General features: G+C 43.5%; 1 long non-coding RNA gene across 1 annotated transcript; it reads right to left on the bottom strand.

Moving 5' to 3' along the window:
- Nucleotides 1-9,218: 9,218 nt before the first annotated feature.
- Nucleotides 9,219-24,402, bottom strand: LOC123331891. The gene is made up of 4 exons (XR_006548695.2): nt 22,262-24,402; nt 21,766-21,943; nt 14,932-15,064; nt 9,219-9,326 (listed from the first exon to the last, which is right to left on the bottom strand). It is a non-coding gene; the product is annotated as an uncharacterized LOC123331891 (long non-coding RNA).
- Nucleotides 24,403-24,778: the final 376 nt, after the last annotated feature.

Raw genomic sequence — 24,778 nt, 5'->3', positions numbered from 1 at the left:
CTCCAAAACTCTGGAAGGTATTTACTATTACTATTGTCAATGTATGAGGAGGAGGATGGAGGGTCAGACAAGTAAAAATGGTAGACTGGGGTTTCAGACCTGTACTGTTTTTCCCTTTGAATCTAAGGCCAAGTTAAGCCTGAGCCTTTTGGTCACACACAATGCAATTAGCGTGCAATGATCAATCATTTGGGTTCTGGAGTCTGACCATGTTGTTCACATCCTGTCTCTGCTGCTTTCTAGTTGTGAGAGTTCAGGGAGGTTATTTGATTTTTCTGAGCCTTGGTTTCTTCATCGGCAAAACTGAAATGATAATATGATGTCACTCTAATGGCAGACAGTGAAGAGGAACTAAAGAACCTCTTGATGAAGGTGAAAGAGGAGAGTGAAAAAGCTGGCTGAAAACTCAACATTCAAAAAACTAAGCTCATGGTATCCAGTCCCATCACTTCATGGGAAATAGATGGGGAAAAAATAAAAACAGTAACAGATTTTTTTTCTTGGGATCCGAAATCACTGTGGATAGTGACTGTGGCCATGAAATTAAAGGATGCTCGGGCCTTGGTAGAAAAGCTATGACAAAACTAGAGTGTGTATTAAAAAGCAGAGACATCACTTTGCCAACAAAGATCCATCTAGTCAAAGCTATGGTTTTTCCAGTAGTCATGTATGAATGTGAGAGTTGGACCATAAAGAAGACTGAGCACTGAAGAATTGATGCTTTTGAATTGTGGTGCTGGAGGACTCTTGAGAGTCCCTTGGAGAGCAAAGAGATCAAATCAGTCAATCCTAAGGAAATCAACCCTGAATATTCATTGGAAGGACTGATGATGAAGCTGAAGCTCTAATACTTTGGCCACCTGATGTGAAGAGCCAACTCATTGGAAAAGACCCTGATTCTGGGAAAGATTGAGGGCAAGAGGAGAAGAGGGAGACAGCAAAAGAGATGGTTAGATGGTATCACCGACTCAACGGACATGAGTTTGAACACACTCTGGGAGACCAAGAAGGACATGCTATAGTCCATGGGGTTTCAAAGAGTCGGATATGACTTAGTGACTAAACAGCAATAGTTAAATGCAGAGACCAGTCCTGACATGCCATAAGCAATCAAGATCAGTGGAACAAGAAAGAGACAAATGTCTCATGTTGTGGACCCCAGAAGCAAACCCCAAGAGAAGGATTTGGGTGCAAGGAGTTCATTAGGGAAATATCCAAAGAAAATGTCCCAGGAAATATTGGTGGAGGGGTGGAGAAGTGTGACACGGAAGGGAAGGAAACTGACGAAGCATGTGTTAATGATCAAACCACTATTGTAGACAACTGAAATTCGGCCCTGCTGAACACTTCTGAGAGAGGATATAGAGTTCATGCCTCAGAATGAGCACACTGGAGGAATGAGGAAGCTAGGTACTTACCCTCCAACTCCACCATCATTGGCTGAGCGCTGCTCCTGGAGGCATCAACCCGTTAACACCTCCAGCCTGCCCATGCTCCAGCAAAGCAAAAAAAAAAAAAAAAAAAAAAAAAAGGTGGAGAGTTTTGGGTGCTTGCAAAATGACTTCTGGCAAGGACAGCAGTAAGTGTTGAAAGAATACAGGTAGGGTGGTGACAGCATCTGTTAAAACAATTTTAAAGGCTCAGTTAATGTCTGTCCTGGTCACTATAGGCGGGCCCCTCAGCAGGGCCCTTAAAGACCTAAGGGACTTAGAACCTGAGAACGCCCAGATCTATGGGGCTTCCTGACAGCAGCTTCCACATTTAATGATGTCCCCATCTGAGGACAGGTTCCTTTTCAGTACAGAGATCATTTCTAAGACCCAGACATGTGAGTGTGTGTGTGTGTGTGTGGCATTTCTCTCCCTCCCTCTCTCTCTGTCTCTCTGTCTGTAGCCTCCGAGCCAAGTATATGCTCTGGCTGTGTGAGCTACGTAGCCACTTTCTTGTGTGTGGTGAATGGGGGCATCCCTGGAGCAGCAGTCATAATAACAGGGTCACCACATCTTACCTGGGACCCAGCATCCTCAGTCATGGACACTTTCTCTCCTAGCCTCAGATGAGAGATTCCCTGCCCTGGGCCCTGTGCTTTAGAAGATTACCACCCTGGCCTTCCACTGGCTATACCCTTCCTCGTGGGTGAGGAGTTCAGAAGAACAAGAAAATGTATATGAGACCTGGAGGCTTCTTCTGCACAGCTTCCCCCTGAGGGTGGACCACATAGCTGATGTGTACCCCTAACCCCAAGAAGTGGCCATGGAGTGGCTGTTTCCAAAGCGGGGGTGGGGGGAGGGGTGATGGAGCTCAGACATGGAGGCTCATAAGACCTCTTGAAATGTGGGCTGCAGCCAGGGATGGAAAGAGAACAGTGGGACAAAGGCCAGAGGCCCACCTCCCATGCCACCATGTTCCAGGGCACAGCTCGGAGGAGTCCAAGGATTCTAAACTCAAAGCTGAACTTCCAGAGCATTATGAAGGTGTATTGGTCAAGGTGGGAAGACAGACATATTTTAATGAACAATTTAATAAGCTTAATCAGATCAGATCAGTCGCTCAGTCGTGTCCGACTCTTTGCGACTCCATGAATCACAGCACGCCAGGCCTCCCTGTCCATCACCAACTCCCAGAGTTCACTCAGACTCACGTCCATCGAGTCAGTGATGCCATCCAGCCATCTCATCCTCTGTCGTCCCCTTCTCCTCCTGCCCCCAATCCCTCCCAGCATCAGAGTCTTTTCCAATGAGTCAACTCTTCGCATCAGGTGGCCGAAGTACTGGAGTTTCAGCTTTAGCATCATTTCTTCCAAAGAAATCCCAGGGCTGATCTCCTTCAGAATGGACTGGTTGGATCTCCTTACAGTCCAAGGGACTCTCAAGAGTCTTCTTCAACACCACAGTTCAAAAGCATCAATTCTTTGGCGCTCAGCCTTCTTCACAGTCCAACTCTCACATCCATACATGACCACTGGAAAAACCATAGCCTTGACTAGATGAACCTTTGTTGGCAAGGTAATGTCTCTGCTTTTGAATATGCTATCTAGGTTGGTCATAACTTTCCTTCCAAGGAGTAAGCATCTTTTAATTTCATGGCTGCAGTCACCATCTGTAGTGATTTTGGAGCCCAGAAAAATAAAGTCTGACACTGTTTCCACTGTTTCCCCATCTATTTCCCATGAAGTGGTGGGACCGGATGCCACGATCTTTGTTTTCTGAATGTTGAGCTTTAGGCCAACTTTTTCACTCTCCACTTTCACTTTCATCAAGAGGCTTTTGAGTTCCTCTTCACTTTCTGCCATAAGGGTGGTGTCATCTGCATATCTGAGGTTATTGAGATTTCTCCCAGCAATCTTGATTCCAGCTTGTGTTTCTTCCAGTCCAGCGTTTCTCATGATGTATTCTGCATATACGTTAAATAAACAGCTTAATAACACCTTGTAACTAGTATGCAAATGGTAGATAGGCCTCCATTTGAACTTGTGCTCTGATTTTTGCATGTTAGAGACAGGCCTCTGCCTGGGGATGGAACCCCCAAATCCAGTCCACCTCCTCAGTCTGGAAGGATACTGTCCCAACGTAATAGTTAAGGAAAATGGAATCTCCTGTAAAGTTCCCCCCTCAAAAAAAAAAATGTATCCAAAGTACATTTTGATGAATGCTCATGGTAGAGAAAGTGCAAATACATAAATAAGGAAACAAAACACTCATAATTTTGCTACCACAAAAGTGGTAGTTTTTTTTTTTTAATTTGCTTATTTTTATGAATGTATAGAAGGCTACATTCTATACATTGGGCTTTCTGGTGGCTCAGAGGTTAAAGCGTCTGCCTGGAATGCAGGAGACCCGGGTTTGATCCCTGGGTCGGGAAGATCCCCTGGAGAAGGAAATGGCAACCCACTCCAGTACTCTTGCCTGGAGAATCCCATGGAGGGAGGAGCCTGGTAGGCTACAGTTCATGGGGTCCCAAAGAGTCAGACATGACTGAGCAACTTCACTTTCACTTTCATAGAAGGCTACAGAGCAACACAATGAACCATATCTATATCACGGTGACCCAAAACTTTTCAGAATGAAAATTTCCATTCAGTGAGCAATATGATTGCTGGGGAAAATCACATAATATTATTAATATCACCATTATATGGTATCTTATTAGATTAGCAATAATCTAGTCATATTGTGGAAAATCCTTCAACAATATTAGCAAGAAATAATTTCTTTCTGTGGCTTCTGAACAAAAAGAAATTGAATCATGACCCATCAAAATTATATTGGCTAGAATTGTAGGAGGGGGAAAGAATATAGGAAGATGTCAACTGTGGAAACCCCAGTCTCCAGAAGGTTGATGGCTTCCACTGGCCATGGATGGGCAATGGATGAGACTGGAGTGGAGAAAAGGAGGTAAAGCCAGGCCATGTTCATTCTCTTCCTCATTCATGAATCCAGTCAGCATTTATTACGTGAGCCTACCGTATGTCAAACAGCACTATGCCCTGAGGAGCTCACAACACAGGAATGGACACTTTATTTTTACAACTCGGTCTCAGTAGATCCTTTATATATAGTAAAAACTATCCCTCTGCTTTTGCTCTCAGCCTACAAGGTTCAAGAAATTCACCTCCACTTCTGGACTCTATGAGTGGAACATGTGACCTTTTTTAAACCAATTAGAGACTTCAATCCTCCAGACCACTGTGATTGGTTAGAAATGGATACAGGACATAAGGCAGGCCAATCAGGATCAAGGAGACTCATGTCTCAAAATTTCCTTCTAGCTTCAGGGGAAAGGAGTCTCTTTCTGTTCTTCACAGGAGTTCTGAGGTTATTTAAGCTCGACAGCTCTGGAGGAACAACATATAAAAGCCAGAGAGCACGGGAAACCTATGAATGGAGTTCACCCTGATAGGTCTTGGAGTAACTGTAGGGCAGCTGAATTACAAGTTGCACCTGAAGGTGAAAGTTCAGTGGCACAAACCAATCAATTCTCATTTGGTTTAAGCCAGTTTTTGGTTTGGTTTTGGTTCTGAACACTTGCAATCAAAACATCCTAACTACTACAGAAATAAGATCAAATGATTACAATATAAAGTGACCTGCCCTGTATACAGAGGGATGGGCTATTGTGAGATTTCAGTGCTCTGAGAGAAGAGACTATCTCTTGGAATTCCTCTTCCTCTTCCTATCTGGAATTGGGGAATTCCAGGGAGATGTGCGGAGAAGGCAATGGCACCCGACTCCAGTACTCTTGCCTGGAAAATCCCATGGATGGAGGAGCCTGGTAGGCTGCAGTCCATGCAGTCGCTAAGAGTCGGACACGACTGAGTGACTTCACTTTCACTTTTCACTTTCATGCATTGGAGAAGGAAATGGCAACCCACTCCAGTGTTCTTGCCTGGAGAATCCCAGGGACGGGGGAGCCTGGTGGGCTGCCGTCTCTGGGGTCGCACAGAGTTGGACATGACTGAAGCGACTTAGCAGCAGCAGCAGGGAGCTGTAACATTGAGCTGAGTGTTGGTGGATGAAAGAGAAGTAATCAAGAGGAAGATGGAGAAAAGGCTTTTTAATATAATCTTTTTTTTTAATGTAGGACCTGGAAGGTCCAGATTATTTTGGTGCTAGTGAGGGAATTGGGATCTTTTCATAAGCAAGATTGAGAAACTCTTTCCTGATGTAACACCTGGGACTTCCTGAAGAAAGAGCTGATCCCTGGCTTGTCACCAGCAAGTGTTCCTGAAGTCCTATAAACCCAGAGTTGGATCACTCAACAGTGAAGGAAGCCCCTTCCCCTCCACTTGCTGACCATTACCTGTGCCAGGAGTCTCTGGGGACTGGGGACCCAGGTGCAAAGCAAATGGCCACTTGCCTCATCCAGGTCTTTTTCTTAGCAACTCACTGCATTACTCTTTTGCCCTGTTGACAGTTTCAATAAAATCTGTGCCACAGAGGCATTTGACTCAGCCTATTAATTCTGCAAAGGGTTCAAAACAACCTGTATTTCACTCACATTTTCAGGAAATTTTGTTTCTGGATTACCTGCATCGTCTTGGCTTCAGACTTTTTTAAGGTAGCAGAAGACCAGTAATTTCTTTGTTTTTTATCTATTAAGACTGATGAAGGGGCTTGCAACCAATGGGTCCAAGTTCTAGGATGCTGCAGGGCCCTCCCGACTAGAGACTGGAGCCCTGTGCACTTTCTACATGAGTCTGTTTGGCAGTTTGCAGACTCCACTCCTCTAGGGTTCACAGGAGACTTTGTTGGGAGTAACAGTGCTGACACCTCGCAACCACGATCACTTGGCAGAATTCACAAGTTCATGGAAGCATAGCATGTTAGTGCCAGAAGGTCTCTGGGAAACTGTCTAGTTGAACTCCCCAGGAAACATGAGGGACCAAGGCTCAGGAAGGCGAAAGGAATAGCCAGATCAGTTAAGGAGAATGAGGATTGAAATCCAGGTCTTCTGGCTTCCAGGATTTTTCTAACAACTCTTTGCTGGCATAAAAAAGATTATTAAAAACAGAAAAAGAAAGCAAACAAGGATAACGATGACACCCAGGTGGCATGTATTCCGATTTCTTTCTTCAATATTTTTTGGTGGATTTAAGTGCATGCAATGAGCTAGTTTAGCAAGTCTGTCCTAGCACCATCCTCTCTCTCTGACACCAAAGATCTTCCTAAAGCCAGAGTGACAAGTTCTTCTAGAGGATACAAAGGTGGGACTTGGAAGCTTATGGTGAATGAAATATAGTGACATCCTCCTTCTCCACCACCATGTAGACAGCCATTGTTTTAATGAAGTTAAGAAGTTTCCCAGGTTAAAACAAATCTTGGGGTTTGGACACATGGATATACAAGACATTTATCTAAAAGGTCTCTGGTGGAAGCATGATCTCATGGAGGGCCATAGAGCCCCTGAGAGGGAATTCTCCATAAGGAGTGAAGTGAAGCCCATTCAAAGACAGGACCCTCCCCTGCACTGATTACGACACTCCTCATTTTGCAAGACCCATGATGCAGCATTTCTGCTTCACTGTATCAAGGCTCAGTGGAGTTTCAACATCACCAGCACCTGCAGAACCCCTTAGGCGTGAGATGCAGGGCCAGCGTGGAGCTGCTCTGCTGTGGAACTGGGTACGGACAGAGAGAGTGGAGTCTGGTTTGGCTTAAAAACAGAGACTCTTTAGTGCCATATGTTTCTTCTCTAATCTTCTCAGGAATAAATAAGTAATTGAATGTGTAAATAATACAGCATAAGTTACTAAATTTACTTTCTTTGCCAAATGTTCTTTTAGGCCTCCCTTGGGTCCCCAGGTTTCTTTAGGAATGTGGATTTCTGTTAGTTTTTATGACTCTGAAGTGTAGCAGAGAGAACACAAGATAAGGAGTTCAAAGATATGGTCTGAATACCTGCACTGTTATTAATTAACCACATGACCTTAGGTTAGTCACTAATCCCAGAAATTCTTAGCAGAGGTGCGTAGAACATTCTAGGGTGTCATAATAACTATGAGGTGTGCCTCGAGTAATTAGTTAACAACAATAGCCAAGTGATGAAGTTTGAAAGCAATTTAAAATACATAAATTAGAGTGAATTTAAAGTAATGCCAATAATTGGTGGTGGTGGTGGTTTAGTTGCTAAGTCATGTCCAACTCTTTGCTACCCCATGGGACTGTAGCCCCTCAGGTTCCTCTGTCCATGAGATTTACCAAGCAAGAATACTGGAGTGGGTCGCCATTTCCTTCTCCAGGGGATCTTCCCGACCAAGGGATCGAACTAGTGTCTACTGCATTGCTGGGCAGATTCTTTCCACTGGGGAAGCCCTATGCCAATAATTACATCATTCTAATTTTCTAGCATTCTTATGTGTTTTCTCAAACAGAGAAAGCGTTAGCTGGCATCATGGGAACCAAGCATGACCCATCCATTGCCTCCCAAACTATCATGAGGGGATGAACAGAGGTGCTTGAAGTCATAAACATGGCCATTTAACACTAATTTATGGTATCTAAAACATCCTATTAAAATATATATTAAATCAAAAGCACTGATGTCTTCTTGAATAGAATGTAAAAGGTACATGAATTTTCAAGAAAGATCACCCATAGTCTTGAAGCTACTTGGATACTCGGGGCTATGTATCCAAGGACTCAAGGATGTACATCCTTTCTCCTTGGTTGATATGGGTTCTGAAGTGGAAAAGTTTGTGAAACTGTTAAACCATGCCTCAGTCAAACCAGACAGTTACTATTCTATCAGTATTTGCTATAATGATTACAGATTTTTTACAGTGCCCATGAGTTGTGATTTTACAATTGCTTCCACTCCCTTTCTATGTCATACAATAATACATTTTTAATAACAAACTGCAAGGGAAAACAAGAGGAAAAAAGTGGTGCATGGGCTTCTGTATTGCACATGAATGAAAAGGATCAGGGGAACATTTCTGTCTATGATACAACAGTTAACTTCCCAATAAAAGGCAAAACAAAGTGATAACACAGTGAAATTGTAAACTGCTCTTCATGTTTATAATAGGATGTTCATTCTTTATAAATTCTCTTTTGTGATGTTAATAATAAAATAATATTTATTTTTATTTTTCCTTCAATTTGCATGTTTACTTCTTTATTACATTTATGTATGGAATGAAAGTCTGGAAAAATTCAAGCCTTATTTTTTTCAAAAATAAGCTACATTAAAGAAGATTTGCTTAACCATGTTCTTTCTCTGTATGGGTCTCAGGGGGCACAAAATTAAATTAATCATAATCCTTAGTTTAAGATATACTTTGGCAAGGGGACTTCCCTGGGACTTTCCTGGTGGTCCGGTGGTTAAGAATCCACCTTGGAATGGAGGGGATGTGGGTTCGATCCCTGGTCAGGGAAGTAAGATCCCACATGCCTCAGAGCAACTGAGTCTGCACACTGCAGCTACTTAGGCCCAAGCACTCCAGAGTCTGAGCACCAGAACTAGAAAAATCCATGTGCCGCAACAAAAGATCCTGTGTGCCACAACTAAGACCCAATACATCCAAATAATAAATAAATGAAGATACATTCTGGCAGGTTTTATTTTCCAAAGATGGTGACAATTATAACTCACTTTCACCTACTCATCAATGATGTGACCTGGACACTCCTCTCATGGAAAGGTGGGGGTCTCTGACCCGCCCTTTGAAATTAAGCGGGTCCTGTGATTTACTTGTGACCAATAAAGTGTATAGGTCAGTGAAGGTGATGCAACTTCTGCCTTGCTCGCTGGAACACTCAGGCGGGAGCAGCCATGCTGTAAGGAAGTCCAAACTAGCCCACAGGGCAAGTCCACATGGAGAAATCCTGAGATAATATTAAGAGAAAGAAATATCAGCTCTTCTAGCCTTAATCATCAGCTGATTATAACCATGTGAATCACCCCTAAAAACAGTGATAGCTAGTTGCTGTTGTATCAGGCTACTAAGTTTTGGGGTAATTGGTTAAATAACAATTTTAATGGAACATGTACTGCCATCACTGGTTCATTAATGAGTCTGAGGATTGCCTGACTGATACAAAATAATATAGTAATCTTATGAGCTCTAATTGGTCATCCTTCTGGATTTTTTTCTTAAAATTTTTTGATATTTGTAAATGGTTGATTTCATTATTCACATATTTATAAAACTGTTATGAATGTCTATCCCTGACTCACTTTCCCCCTCCACAAAAGCCTATAGCATATTTATTTATCCTAGAAATGTGAATTTCTTCTACATTTGGCTATGACCATGGGAGTGTATTACGCATGTAAACTCTACTCGTCCTTGCATCCCAGTGGCTAAAAGATTAGGAACTCCTGACTCAATCCCGCTAAGCTTCAGTTTCCCACATGTAAGATGGCAGAATAATATTGAGTCCACCAAAAAGTTCATTCAGGTTTTTCTGTGAGATGGTACAGAAAAACCCCAATGAACTTTTTGGCCAACCCAATACTAACCCTGCCTATCTCATGGGGTTGCTGTGAGTACCTATTTAGAAAATGTTGAAGAAAATATTCATAAGTAATAAGGATCTGTTACCACAAAGTTGTGTTATTTTTATAGTTTCATTATATGTATTTCATTGTCCTTTCTCGTGTGGGAAGCACAGGTACCACTGGCTTTCTCACTATATGAACTTGAAAAACTACTCTGTAAATGATCCATTGTCTATGTGAGAGAGGTTTATATGTTTCTTAGGGTAGGAACCAAACCTTCTGCTTCTTTTCTTTTCTTCACATTAGCAATGTAGTCACACTTTGTATTTAATAACTTTTTTTCCACTTGGATGTATCTAAATTTAGCCTGGCATTCCGACACAAACTGTGAAACAAATAAGATCATGGGTAGGGCATGCCCAGCTTGGATCCCATTCTAGGAAGGGTCATTACTGAAAGACCAAGAGGGTCTCATTAGAAGGTGGTTTTGCCCTCAAGGCAGCCCCATGGCATGGCCCCTGAGGACAGCTTTAGAAAGACCCTGCGGTGCCAGTCCCTGAGATTTCTAAAACTAACATCCAGATGTCCATCTGCTGCACAGACACTGAGAAGGTTGTTTTTGATGATGCGATGTTCCTAATTTCTATTCAGAGCTTCAGTATGTCCCTGTTGCCTTTGGGAATTAAGGCTAGGGTCTTGGGTATAGAAATCTCCAAAGAGTGGGCAACATAATACGTGGTCCTCAAATCTCACATTCAGCTCATCTCCTAATTGCCCAGAGAACTTCTGTTTACCATGCATGGAAAAGAGACCACATGAGCCTTTTTTACCTATAGGCGGAGACCTCCTTGCAGAAGGCTGGCAATCTTGCCTTGGGGTATATTTCGCAGCTCATTATTTTTTCTCTTTAGATACGGTAGCCTCACTTCTGCTCATTAGGCTCCTTTCACTACATCATTGCCTGTCTTTAATGTGGCTGGTCTATTAAATAGCCCTCACCTGGCAAAGCCCCCTAGTGTCCCGAACGTGGCCCTGTGCTCCCGCTTTCATGCCTTAGTTTGGACGATCCTTTAATAAGAGCGGCACTGACACCAGCATCCTGTATCTCCTTGTGCCACGGAGCCCCTCAGTAGCCGGGGGGAGGGGGCGCTACCACAGAACTCAGAGGACAAGCCACTTAGTGCTCAGAGGCCCCCGAAGGCTTTCACAGAAACGGAATGAGGTACACCAGAGGAAAGGCTCTGAGCAGAAATATTGGCATCCCATTTATTCAGCACTACCAAATATCAAAAGGCAATTGATTAAATATTGATCTGACAACCGCTTGAAAAGGAGCAGGTGCTTCTCGCAATCTGGCAAGAAAACAGGGTCAGGAACACTAAATGTGGGTACTGCAAAAGCGTGTTTGCAAAATCTCCGTGTCTTCTTGCCATGATTAAAAGGCTTGTTAGTCATGGGTGAAATCCTAGAGAGGGTATATGCTTGAATGTCAGCTCATATTAAGCTGCATGAAATTCATGTTTCTTCTTTACTCAGAATCCCTCAAACTGACCCAACTGATGCAGTTCCTTTTGTGGTCAGATCAGCTTCTGTGGACTTTTTCTGGAAGGCCAGCCCTTGAACCAAAACAGATCTTAAAAGCCTACTGCTCTAGTTTTTGTTTTTGCAAGTACAGAAACCCACTTGAGCAAGGTCAAGTCAGAATTGGTTGATTAAAACACAAACGTGTATGTATGTGTGTGTGTGTGCATATAACAGATACATACACACCACTGGCCTCAAGCTGAGGAGTCTTCAGAAAACAACCCTCCTTCCTTTCTTCCCTCGTTCTTTCCCTCCCGCCTCCCTTTCAAGGCTATCGTGGGCTCTCTTTTTTGCCTCTCTCAGTTCACATTTGGGTTTTCCTTCTATTTCCCCACAGACCAGAATCTTCTTAGCGCATCTGTAACTGGCTTGGCTTTGCCTTTGGCTTGTCCCCCAAACAAACACTATTGATAGGAGGCACAATATTGACTGGGGGACACTGACTCTTGCCCCTCCAATCAATATCATGTTATCACTGATGTAAGCTCGATGCCAGTCATGAAATGGTTGTCACTGGGCCTCATATATGCAGCATCGGTCACTGCTATTCATACTGTCATCACTTCAATTGAGACCTGTGCATTGCTGATGCTACATATGTGAAATTGAACTGTTATTTAAAACATCTTCAGAAAGATTATACTATGATTTAGCATTGAAATGAAAAGGTATCATGTACATAGAAAGGCGTGTAAACAGAGCAATGGGGCATAAATTTGATATTAGCAAAGCAAATATTCATCATTGGAGGAATGGCAGTGATTTCATATTTTCTTGCAAAGTAACAACCAAGTGTTTACAAGACCTAAGAAAGGAAGACATCTACAAATAGATGAAGCTAAGTTACATTTTGCTTCTGAGATACAAGCAAAAGGATTGCTGATCTCATGTTGAACAATGCAATTGAAAGCAGAAGAGATTGCCAAACACTTCAGTACAGACAAAAGAAATTTCAAAGCTATAAGAGGCTGATGTGACCAATTCATGTGTCAAGCAGGATCATTGTTAAGACTGAATATCCATTTGTCAAAACTGCTCAACTTCTAGCAACATTTGTTTCAATTGAGGGGAAAATAATACTATTAATTTGATCAAACAGCAAAACACCAGAATCAAAACTTGCCAAATGGGTTTCTGCATCTTAGAAGAAAATCCTGGCTATAATAATAGAGTATTATTTTAAGAAATGCCACATCACTGATGTTTTAGGGGGCACAGAGAAAGATCTTCTGTGGAAAACCACCAACATCAGCAATTCTAAGTTGAAAAGCATTTCAGGAGTCAGAATCAAGCTTTAGAAATTTATTTTACTTATATTTTCCTTTTCATGTATACTTAGTATATCTAAAAGGCTCTTTCAACATAAAAACTAAAAGTCCATGTGATTTTTTAAAAAAGTATTCTAGGAGTTTAATTGGAAGCATTTTTTTTCTTTCTTAGTGGCATATAAAATCATGATCTCTCACATAACTGATGCCAACTTAGATGCAAGGAAACAGAGTTGGTCCAAGGAAATGTGAGCTGAAGCCATGGGCGCTACATTGGCCTTACTTGCATAAGAGAAGATCTCAGGCCTCAGAATTCTACTTTTTCTCCCATCCCACTGGCTGGAGTGACAACAAGGCTACACTGTCCAACACGGTAGCCACTAGCTAGCCACATGGAGCTTTTTAAATGTTAAAATTCAGTTCCTTGGTTGTGCTAGCCACAATCCAAGAGCTTGACAGCCACTGTGGCTAATGGTTACTATGTCGGACCATACAGATTCAGATTGAACACTTTCATTGTTACATAACATTCTGTTGGACAGCACTGGACTGCAGTGACTTTAGAAGCCACGCACTGAAGAACGGCAGACACACCCTTGGTCTGGGTTTTTGCACAACTGCTTGACGTTGAGCTGCCCATTGACCTGAAACACTCACCCCAGACTGTTGCAGGAGAAATAAACATGTGTTCTTCATGCTGGGGCTTTCCTGGTGGCTCAGACAGTAAAGAATCTGCCTGCAATGGGGGAGACTCGGGTTCAACCCCTGGGTCAAGAAGATCCCCTGGAGAAGGGAATAGCTACCCACTCCAGTATTCTTGCCTGGAGAATTCCATGGACAGAGGAGCCTGGGAGGGTTATAGTCCATTCATGCTACATTACTGGTTGATATTTTAGTACAGCAGCTTGCCTTGTGCACCAAATGATACCATTGTTTGACTTTTTTCTGTCTGTCTTCTCCAGCAGACTCTATTGGGATTTTTTTTTTTTTTCAAAATTTAGCACAGTGCCTGACACAAAAGTAGGCCCTTAAAAAAACATAAACTGAATGATTTAATTAATAAATATGAATGCATGGGAGAGACAACTATAATTTAGAAGATCAGTGAAAATTTCCTGAAGGAAGTAGTATCCTTCAAGAGACTTGAAGGATAAAGTCAACAGAGGTATAAGGCAGGCAGAAGAGGTTTCCAGATCGAGAGAAGATCCAAGGGGTGAGAACATGGACCTTTTAAGACAGCGCTTCCCAGGTGGAGCAGTGGTAAAGAATCTGCCTGCCCATGCAGGAGACATAAGAGATGTGGGTTCAATCTCTGGGTTGGGAAGATACCCCGGAGGAGGAAATGATAACCCCCTCCTGTATTCTTGTCTGGAGAGTCCCATGGACAGAGGAGCCTGGTGGGCTACAGTCCATGAGGTTGCAAAGAGTCGGGCACAATGGAGCACACAGAGCACAAACATGTAATAGTTTTGGATCTGGGGAGAAGGAGAAGTTAGAGTAGCAGGGAAGAGATCGTGGTGGGCTGTGTAAACCATCCTAAGATTTTGTATTTCATCCCAAGGGCAGTAGAGGGCCACTAAACAATGCTGGTGCTTTGACTAAGCTATCTTAACTTTTTTCTAATAAAACAAATGTTTGTTCTGTTCTTAGAAGCATTTGAGGGAGGAATTCCCTGACACTTTGGTAAATGCTTTCTATACTTCGCTAAAATCCTCATGGAAAGTTCCTCTGTCTCTAACCTAAAGCTCTTTCTTTTACCAAAGTAGATTTTTGTTTTGTTGTTTCTGTGATCTAAAGTACACAGGTTACCATTCTCTGTCCTTTTCCCACGCAGTAGAAAGGTCTTAGGGAATGGTCAGATCCCTGTGTTATAAGCTAACCGGGTTGATATCAGACATTTTGCTACAGGTGGTAGTTTCAGTGATGAGGGGCCTAATCCAACCAGTAAATAAAGACTGGGTAATAATGGAATCCACTGCATTCCAAGAGATAGGAAGACTGTCCCAAGTCTTCTCTTCCTGGGGGTAGTCATAGGTCCTATCCCCTTCTTTCATCAGTGATGGTGGGAATCTTCAACCTTTCTTTGTGAGAAGGATGAAACATGGAAAACAGACAAATTGTCTACATTTGCCCTTACCATTGAGGTGATTATAACAGCTTGTGTACAGTCAAAGAGCCCGTTTTATCAGCAGCCTTCTCCACCTGCCTCTCTTGTGAGCTCACTTGTGAGTTCAAGATTTTCATGTCCAGCTGTGACTGCACATTTTCACCTGTAAGATCCACAAAGTTCCTAGAATTTAACATATCCCAACCCCTATTTATTATCATTCCCATAACCTCCCCACAAATCTGCCCCCGTTTCTTCTGGTGACAACATCTTATCCACCCAATTACAAAATTCGCAGATTTGTGAATTGTCCTTGACCCCTGCCTATCCTCACAGTCCTCAGCCTCTCCATCACTAAATTCAGTCATGTCTGACTCCTGAGAACTCTCCCACACATCTCCAACTCCTCTAAAGACTGCCGGAATGCACATTCTCATCATTTCCTGTATCTAGCTCCAAGTCTCTGCAATCTGGAGTGATAGTCCTAAAATCCAAAACTAATCATGCTAAGTCCTCTGCTTAAAAATGTCTAAATTACTCCTTATCACTTTCGGGAAAGAATTCACGCTCAAGAACAGAGTGTACCAGGCCCTTCGTAATGTGATGCCTGCCCACCTCTCTCATTTCCTCTGTCACCCCTCCCCTTAGATGTCCTCATGCCTCCTCTCCAGTTACTAACAGACACAGCAGTTCTTGCTCCTCTTTGTACAGGTTTTCTCTTTGACAGGCATGTACTTCCACCTCTTTATTCACCTGGAAAAATTCTACCTGGCCTGTAAGGTTCATTTGGGGGAGTTTTTACCTAGGGTTGCCTTTTCTGATTTCTAGGTACCCACCCTTAATACTTATAAAGCATCATGGTTATATTGTAACACTTAAGACACCATGTGAAACTGGTTCTTTGTTTTGTTTTGTTTTTTTGGCTGCATTAAGTGGCCCATGGGATTTTAGTTCCCTGACCAGGGATTGAACCTGGGTCTGTGGTAGTGAAAGACTGAGTCCTGAGTCTTAACCACTGGACTGCCAGAGAATTCCAAAAATTGTTAAGTTGCCTCTCTCCTTGACGAGATGTGGGATTCATCAGAGGTAGGGATCTATTTCATTCATCTACATAAATACAGTGTCTATCATAGTATGTGACACATAATTAACCACCCAACAAATATTTGTTGAATGAATATCTTTTTCAAGCTTCATACCATCAAAACAGTAAGATCAAAAGCCACAATGGATGTGTTCTTATCTTGGGGATGTAAGGATAATTAGGGGTTCCACAACCAGGACTAAACCAAGGAGGTAAGGCAACCCAGAACCCCTTCTAGTACAACCAGCATCACACTTAATGGTGAACAGCTAACTGTATGCTCTCCTCTTAGGGAATGAAGTAACGATGTTCATTCTCACCACTCATATTCACCGGAGTCTAGGGAGTTCTAACTAATGCAATTGACAAGAAAAAAAAGACAAAGATCAGAAAGGAAGAAATAAAATTATCCCCACTTTCATATTGTCTATACAGAATATCCCAAGATATCTACTAAGAAAAATTCCTAGAACCAATAAGTGAGTTCAGCAAGGTTTCAGGATATAAGATCAACACACAAAAATCAATTACATTTTATATACTAATAATGAACATGTGGACACTAAAATTAAAAACACAATACCATTTATATTTACTCCAAAGAAAGTGAAATACTTAGGCATATACTTAACAAAACATGCACAATTTGTATGCCGAAAATGATAAAAGACTGGTCAAAGAAATCAAGGAAGACCCAATAAATGGAAAGACATGCCATCACATGGATTAGAAGACTCCATAGAGTAAATATGTCAATTCTCTCCAAATTGATATGTAAGTTTAATGCAATTCCGATCAAAATGTGAGCAAGATTTTTTTTTACAGACATAGATAAACTTATTCTAAAATTTATATGGAAAAGTACAAGCCCTGGAATAGCCAAGACAGTCTTGAAAAAGAAGGATAAAGGGAGGAATTAATCCATCCAGTATTAAGGCCTAGTATTTAACTAGAGTAAACAGGGAAGTACAGCATGCATGTGTGAGTGCTCAAGTATTAGTGGGTAAACAGATATTTGGGTTAATAGAACAGAACAGAGAAACCAGAAGTAGGCCCACACAAATATGCCTAGCTAATTTTTGATAAAGGTGCAAAAGTAATTCAATGGAGAAAAATAGTATTTTTAGCAAACAGTGTTTCAGTAATTAGACATCCGAAATGGCAACCCACTCCAGTGTTCTTGCCTGGAGAATCCCAGGGACAGGGGAGCCTGGTGGGCTGCCATCTATGGGGTCACACAGAGTCAGACACAACTGAAGTGACTTAGCAGTAGCAGCAGGGAGGAAAAAATGTATACAAAAAAAAAAAAGCAACCCTTTACCTAGATCTCATACTTTATACAAAAATGAACACAAGAGGTAAAATACAAAACTATGAAAGATTTAGAAAAAGAAAACAGCAGTTTTTAGACTTGACACCAAAAGTGCAATCAGTTAAAGGAAAAATTGATAACTTTGACCTCATCAAAATTTAAAATGTTTGTTCTGCAAAACACCCCATTCAGAGGATAAAAAGACAAGCTACATACTAAGGAGAAATATTTGCCAATCACATATTAGATACAAAGGACTAACATGTAGAATATATAAAGAACTCTTAAAACTCAACAGAAAATAAGCAAATAGACCAACTTCCCTGGTGGTACAGTGGATAAGAATCTGCCTACCAATGCAGAGGACATGGGTTTGATCCCTGGTCTGGGAAGATTCCACAGGCCTCAGAGCAATAAGCCCGTCACCACAGCTATTGGGCCTGCGTGCTGTAACTACTGAAGCCCATGCACCTAGAGCCTGTGCTCTGCAACAAGAGAAGTCACCGCTCACCATAACTAGAGAGCGCTCACATGCAGCAACAAAGACCCAGTGCAGCCAAATTAAATAAATACATAATTTTAAAAAGAGAGATAATCCATAAAAAAATAAGCAAATGGACTGATTAGCAAAATGGACAGAAGACAAGAAGAGGTATTTTACCAAAGAGGATGCTGCTGCTGCTAAGTCACTTCAGTCGTGTCCGACTCTGTGTGACCCCATAGAGGCAGCCCACCAGGCTCCCCTGTCCCTGGGATTCTCCAGGCAAGAACACTGGAGTGGGTTGCCATTTCCTTCTCCAATGCATGAAAGTGAAAAGTGAAAGGGAAGTCGCTCAGTCGTGTCCGACTCTTAGTGACCCCATGGACTGCAGCCTACCAGGCTCCTCCATCCATGGGATTTTCCAGGCAAGAGTACTGGAGTGGGGTGCCATTGCCTTCTCCAATGCATGAAAGTGAAAAGTGAAAGGGAAGTCACTCAGTTGTGTCCAACCCTCAGCGACCCCATGGACTGCAGCCTACCAGGCTCCTCCGTCCATGGGATTTTCCAGGCAGGAGTACTGGAGTGGGGTGCCATTGCCTTCTCCTACCAAAGAGGATAGACAGATGGCAAATAAGTACATGAATAGATGTTCAGCTTCATTAGCAATTAGGAAAATGTACACAAAAAAACTCACAATGAGGTATCACTATATATCTATCCGGGCTTCCTAGGTGGTTAAATGGTAAAGAATCTGCCTGACAATGCAAGGAAATGCAGATGTGAGTTGGATCCCTGAGTCGGGAAAACCCCCTGGAGGAGGAAATGGCAACCTACTCCAATATTCTTGCCTGGGAAATCCCACAGACAGAGGAGCCTGATGTGCTACAGTCCACGGGCTTGCAAAGAGTCAGATGTGACTGAGCATTCATGCATGCATACATCTTTCTAAAGAATAGCTAAAATAAAGAATAATGACAATGTCAAATACTGGCCAGGATGTGTGGTGAAAATGGATCACTCATATATTGCTGGTGAGAATGGAATTATTATGCTACTCTGGAAAACAACTTGACCATTTCTTATAAAACTAAACATACATCTAGCATACAATTCAACAATGACACTCTGGGGTGGAGTGCAAAGTTTCCAAAGAAGTGGAAACTTATAAATAAATAAAAATAAAAATCTGTATATGAATATTCATAGTAGTTTTATACATGATAGCCAAAATATGTAAACAACCCAGACTTCTTCAACAAGTGAATGATTAAACCATCATACACCCACAGTATAGAATACTGTTCAAGAATAAAAAGGAATGAACTATTGATACCTATAAAAACTTGGTTCAAATTTGATAGATAATTATGCTGAGTTTCTCACTCAGTCAATCCAAAAAGGTTACATAGTGTATGATTCCATTTATATAACAAATGACAAAATTTTGAAATTTGAGGTTGTCAGGGGTTAAATATGGGGCAAGGTTCTGGGGGGAAGAAAGCGGGGGAGGAGCAATAATTAGGGAATTTGGGATGGACATATACACACTGCTATATTTTAAATGGATAATCAAAAATGACCTACAGTATAGACAGGGAACTCTGCTCAATGTTATGTGGCAGCCTGGATAGGAGGGGAGTTTGGGGAGAATGGATACATGTATATGTATGGCTTAGTCCCTTTGCTCTTCACCTGAAACTATCACAACATTGTTAACTGGCTCTACACCAATACAAAATAAAAAGGGTTTTAAAAAAAGATGGAGCAAGGTAGAGCAGGATGGAAGTGGATATGGCAACAGAGGGATACTTGTGGTAATGAAACTGTTCTGTATCTTGACTGTGTGGTGAATACACATGATAAAATTGCACAGATCTAAGTACATGCAAACACACAAATGAGTGGAAGCAAAACTGGGAAAACATAAAGACTGGTGAGCTATATCATGTCAGTATCCTGACTGTGATACTGTATGATAGTTTTGCAAGATGTTACCATTGGGGGAAAATTAGATAAAGGGTACAGGGGATCTTTCTATATTATTTGTTTTAATTGTATATGCACAGAATCAGACCTGACTGAAGCAACTTAGCGCACATGCTACAATTATTTCAAAATAAAAATCAGCAACCCTACAAATCAGAGCTTCCTCCCCATTTCCCTTCCTCCCTCCCCACTCCACCACCCCAGCTAGTTGCTAAACACTTATCAGCATACAGATCCACTTCTCTTTGGAGAAGCAACTTTGTGTTAGTAAACCTTGGTGTAGTTTTTTTTTGAGTGCCTCACAGAAGACATAGTAGACGCTAGAGGCAGTGGAAGAGCCTGTGGCCTTGGGAGAGTAGTTTTACTTCCCTGGGCTTTTGTTTTCCTCATCTGTAAACTGGAGACTTAGTACTAGAGGAAAAGAAAATGAATACTTACAGAGAACCTACTTTTACCTATGCCTCCTTCCTTCATCCTCTACAAGCCCAATGAGCCACACAGAATGAGTGTCCGAGATTTGGATAAAGAAAGAGGCTGCGAGACATGCCTACCAGAGAAGAGCGATGTGGGTAGAATCCACATCCAGGCTCTTTTCATTACTGCCCACTGCCCTGGAAGCCTATCCAATTCTCTGACACTAAAGCCTACAAGGCAGCCTCTCCCCGTGGAAAGTGAGTTGGGCAGGGAACGCCTAACCCTCTAAGTAGAAGAAATGGCTGCAAAGGACACAGCTCAATGCCCCTGAACAGATATGGTTGCACCAGAAGCCACAGACTTCAACCAGGCCCACCTGCCTCCAGGTTCACTGTGGAGCTCCCAGGGATAGCTGCTCATTTCCCCTGGTTGGTTGTTGCCTACGGTTGCCTGCAGAACAAACCCAAAACAGCCCCAAAGGCCGAGCAGTCTCCCCTTAGGGAGCAGGCAGGGTATCATGGGGGCTTCCCTGGTGGCTCAGTGGTAAAGAATCCACCTGCCAATGCAAGAGACACAGGTTCAATCCTTGGGTCGGGAAGATCCCCTGGAGAAGGAAATGGCTACCCACTCCAGTATTCTTGGCTTCCTCAGTGACTCAGATGGTAAAGAATCTACCCTCAATGCAGGAGACCTGGGTTCAATCCCTGGGTCAGGAAGATCCCTTGGAGGAGGATATGGCAACATGCTCCAGTATTCTTGCCTGGAGAATTCCATGTACACAGGAGCCTGGTGGGCTACAGTCCATGGGGTTGTAGAGAGTCAGACACAACTTAGCGACTAAACAATAACAACTACAGGGGATCATGGTCAGCAGCTGTGAGCCAAGGGAAGATGGGTGCGAACCGTGGATGAAAATGTCCAGGGGTAAAACATTGGTACTGGCTCATGCAAGAGGAAATAAATGTCTCCTTAGGTTGGAAAGCACATTGCTCACCAAAGACTACCTTCCAACCAATCTCCTCTGTGTTTTCCTCACAAACTCTACAGGTTGGCTACCCATGATGATCACAGACAAGGCAGTTCAACGGTTAGAGCCCTGAGCTGGGGGCCAGGAGACATGGACTAGCTAGCCCTCTGACTTCCTCTAAAACCTTGGACGAGCCATGCTCCGCATCTGGGATTCAGTGCCCTTGTCTATAAAATGAAAGGTTTGGATTAGTTGTCCCCTAGGCCTCTCTAAGCCCTGCCAGCCTTCATGTTCAAGGTTAGCTCTAAGACCTGCATGAAGGGCCTGCCTGAATCTGCCACAGCTCACAAATATTATTGGAACAGAAGTCCTAGTCGAATTTCATTTTTCTTCTGAGGCTGTTTATTGCCTAACAAAATGTACTTAGTGGTAAATTCGTGACTGTGATGTTAAGTGCAGGCTACAAACCCACAGACAAAAAAAAAAAAAAAAAAAAAAAAACCAGTTAGGGGAGAGGGGAGGAAGGAGGAGCCCAGAGCCTGAAGAGGGAGGGCCAGGCACAGGGTTGGGAAACCTTGAATTCACAGGAGTGTCTTATAAACACCGGCACCATTCCTTACTTATTCACATCGTCTGCCCTGTCTGGGTTCCGCGTGGTCTCCACTTCTTGTTAGCGTTTCAGCTGCATACCAGGCCCCAGCTGGCAGTGGCTAATTGCAATCAGCAGGTGAGAAATGTAGGTTCTCCGAAAAGGAATTATCTCCAGCGCTGGGAACCATTCTGGGAAATATAACAGACCTGGGAAGAGAGGGGGAGATGTTTAAAACCTGAACTTCTGTGAAAAGCATTAATTGAAAAAGACAGCCCCGCGCACCAGGAACCCATGACTTGCTCGCCTGAAAATATAATGAAGCAACTTAGTGTGGAAGGAAAGACGGGGGAGCATTTCCATTTCTGCAAAAGCAGCTCCTGCCTCTTGCACACAAGCCTGGCCTGCCCTCTTTCCCAGAGACCACAAAGGCTGCCTCTTATCGGCTCGGCTTGTAGACTTGACGCTTTTCTGCCTGAGCAAAATCACTGCACCAAGCTAAGGGCTTTTCATTTGTTTTTATTTACTTTATTTTCAAGAAAGATGTAAAGCTGTCTACTCTGGGGTGGGATGAGTTGAGGAAGCAAGTTCAAAATCGGTTCAGTCTCTCAAGGTTGCGGGATATCCAGGGGCTTACTCCACCCGGTACCAAGTGAGGTGGGGGTGGGACACGGGTGCAGCCACACACCCTACAAGGCCGTTCAGCTACTTGGGGAAACAAGCCCAGGGTCAAAGATCAAGATCTGGAGGCGCCTGTGTCCTCAGCCCCGAGAGCAGCCCCCATAAATACCCGCCTGGTCACCTACGGAATCGGCTTCTCTCTGGGCCTTATCAGGAAAGGGAGTGAAAAGTGTACCAGAGGGGTGATTTGAATTTCATTTTCTCACTCTGTCCCCCTGTGGGAAACACCGCGTGGTACTGAATGCTGATTCAAAGAAAATTGTCTCTGCTCACTGAGGTTTAAGGCCAGGCATGGGCAGCTCACATTGCACTGGGCTATGGGGTGCCCAGCAGTCTGTCTTCGGGAAGTGGGGGGGGCACCACACAACAGAGGTGGGGTGGGGGGCCTGGCCTGGCAACGTTTCCAGAGCAGGCGGGTGGGATTCAGCACATGGCGACCGTTCACTTGACTTCAGTGCTCCCATTCCATAAAAGGCAAGTGATAAGATGTGGCTTAAAACAAAAGATTCCTTTCCCCAAAGGAATGTGAACTGGGGTTTGGAAAGGGTGGGTGGCTCAGGTATCCCTTCCTTTGGGTTGTTTGTAGGCCAAGAAGGAGGGAGCGGCTAGGCACTGCAGCCAATCTCTGAATGAAACCCCAGTCCCTGGTGGGAGGTCAGTCTAAGGACGCACCAGCTGTGGAATCTCTGTCCACCTGCAAGGGCCCTACCCCCACTCCCCAGCCACCCTCTGGGCCGAAGGAATGTCAGAGGAGAGATTAGAGTCTCAAGGGGAGGAGATAAACAGGCCTGGAGACCTTTCAGCCTTAGAGCCAAACCACAGGCTTTGCGATCAAAAGACAAACAAACAGCCATTCCCATTGGGTTTCTCAAACCCGCTGAGCGGCACAAACGTTTCCTCCCTATAAACAAGCTCACCTGAAGAAGGCGAAGAAAACCAGACCCTGAGATTGCACGCAGTTTTTGGCAGACCCCTTAGGAGAAACTGCCGCAGACAGCCTATCAAGTGCTTTTCTCACATCTCTCAGAAATAAGATGTCAGAGTTTGAACATAAACCACGAACAAACACAATCGGCCTGGTGTTTCATGCCAGCTTCCCCGTCCTGACATGGGGCAGCTTTCGAAAATGAACTGCAGCCTTAGAAGCTGTTGACAGGATTTTTAGAACAGCCAGGGAGTTGAGAAGGTAAGCAGAGAGAAGAAGCTACCAGCGGCCTCCTTTTGACAAACAATGGGCTCTATATCGCAGTGTTATGCCACACTAGGAGGCGCTATTCTTACCGAAGTCTACGGAGCTGTGGTTTAGGAGGTGTCAAGGGCGAATACAGTGCTAAGACAGACACCCAGTGAGTGTCCACAACCAAGGTGAAGAGAGAGCAAGTCTCTGGCCCAGCGAAGCTTATATTTGAATCAGTCATTATACAGTGTGGTAGCAATGGGGGAGGGCTGAGATTTACAGTAGGGTAGTTAGGGAAGGATCATCGAGATGAAGTGACTTTTGAGCAAAGATGAAAAGGAGTGAGTCCTGAGAGGAGGTTCTCTGGGGGAAGATGGACCCAGGTGGAGGGGATGATGAGGGCAAACGTCCTGAGATAGAAGAGTGCATGGTCGAGGCAAAGGGCACCATGGGAGCCAATGGAGCTGGAGTGGAAAGAAAAGGGGCGTGGCCACAGATCCTGAATGCAGTAGAGACTCACAGAACATCATAGCAGGTGCCCCACGCCACCCTATCAGCCACCTCTGGGGCCCTGCGGGGCTCTCTGGTTCTCTATTAACTAACAACTAATCCCTGATACAGTTCTGCTTAATTATTAACTAGGGGTAGAATTCAGCTCCACCCCTCTGACTTCCTGGATTTCAGTCCTCCTAATATTTCATCTTGGGGATGGAGACATATGAAAAGAGGGAAGGTGGCCCTCTTTTAACTCCCCAAGTCCCATGGCAAAAGGTGTCACCATGCACAGCACGATTAAATACAAGCTGGTTGACCTTTCCTTAGCACCTTTTCCACACAAAGAATGGCAAAAGCACTGGAGAAAATTAACTGAACCCTGGACCCATCCAAAGGTGCTCGGAATCTCTTGCCCAAAGACCCAGGATTGATTCAGTGTCTATCATATCAGGCATTTTGATGACGAATTCTTGGCTGGATGCCCTGAAAGTTTCCTTGGCCAGAACCTCCCCATTTGCTTTTCAGCATTTATTAATACTAACATTGTACCCAGAGAAGGCAATGGCACCCCACTCCAGTACTCTTGCCTGGAAAATCCCATGGATGGAGGAGCCTGGTAGGCTGCAGTCCATGTGGTCGCTAAGAGTTGGACACGACTGAGGGACTTCACTTTCACTTTTCACTTTTCACT

The sequence above is a fragment of the Bubalus bubalis genome, chromosome X, assembly GCF_019923935.1.
Source record: "Bubalus bubalis isolate 160015118507 breed Murrah chromosome X, NDDB_SH_1, whole genome shotgun sequence".
Lineage (NCBI taxonomy): Eukaryota > Metazoa > Chordata > Mammalia > Artiodactyla > Bovidae > Bubalus > Bubalus bubalis.
Note: the sequence above shows the minus strand (reverse complement) of the source record. Positions and strands in the feature narration are given on the sequence as shown.